This window comes from Lygodium microphyllum, chromosome 12 (assembly GCF_053477565.2).
Source record: "Lygodium microphyllum isolate KBCC chromosome 12, Lygodium_microphyllum_v1.1.10, whole genome shotgun sequence".
Classification (NCBI taxonomy): Eukaryota; Viridiplantae; Streptophyta; class Polypodiopsida; order Schizaeales; family Lygodiaceae; genus Lygodium; species Lygodium microphyllum.
This window is the reverse complement of record NC_141146.1, coordinates 10,639,776-10,641,072: the sequence shown is the minus strand read 5'-3', so window position 1 is coordinate 10,641,072 and position 1,297 is coordinate 10,639,776.

The window sequence follows — 1,297 nt, the reverse complement described above, 5'->3', positions numbered from 1 at the left end:
TTCTGGCTTACTTTTATTTTAGACATGGGTTATTTAGTGTCATCAACATTCTATGATGTATGCAATGATGCATGGAGAATACATGCTTGATGAATGCATGGACTATGTACACATTTTCTAGTATGTGTTGGCTTGAATACTCAACAACGTGGCATTGGATGGAACTCTTATTATTTTAAGAGCTTAAACCTTCCATATCTCTCACCTAGTTGTTTCATACTTCATCTCCAGACCAACCGAGTACCTCTCTCTCTAGCCTAAGAAAGCAAAGAATACGAGAATGTGTTTAAGGTGTAGTGGACTCACCTACTTACCTTATTGGATTGTAGCCCAAAAGCTTAAAGGCTTGTAGTTGGTCCCATGATTCAGAGGACTCATAACACTCGAATTTGATGGGTTAATGGTGGGTTATGGTTCTAGATTAGTCCGCATTACCATCTCTAGGAGCTCCTAAGAATCAAAGATAGTTATAAATTTAAACTTCCACAAAGTGTAGTTTATATCATCTAGCTTACCTTCATTGAAGGTTGATGGACAAATCCTCAATATTTGAATTACTAGTGCAACAACACCACTTCTAGATGCACCAAAGTTGCTTTTGAATGATGGCATTGCTCCTCTTTGCTATTTGTTGAAGCCCTTGCCTCTCATGTACTAGAGCCTCTTGGATTCTAATACTATGTAAAAATTACATGGTGCAATGTATAGAACCTGAGCAAGGAATAAAGAGTTCATAGCAAATAAGAGAAGAACATAAACTTGTTTAATTCCAAACAAGATGATACAAAAATGGCTCTATCCACATGTATGCTTCCACTATGAAGCTTAGATGACAATCTAGAAAAATGATAGGTAATGAACTTGAGGCTAGTTGGAAGAACTTTGTTTGAGGGCGAAAGACAAATCAATGATGGATGTGGAAGAGTCTTTCTTCTATAGGCCTAGAAGGCGATCAGGCTGGTCTATTCGATCTACCATGCTATGAATCTTCCCTAGTTGGTAAATGAATATTTCAAATAATATTTGAAAGATGGAAGGGTCGGGCATGAACGAGTACATGAGTGGAAGAAGAAAGCAAGAGCTATGGAGGTTGGAGTAAGAAGAGAGAGAAAGATAGTATTTAGGAATTCCAATAGTCACAAATGTATGACATGCATTTCCTTATTCTATTTTTATATTAAGAATAAAGAATAAAGTGACAATGATGGGAGGCCACCACTTATAGTGTAAAGATGTGCAAGTAGTAAGTACAAATTAATATAGGTGGCTAGACATAGGCTAACCCCAACAACCTCCC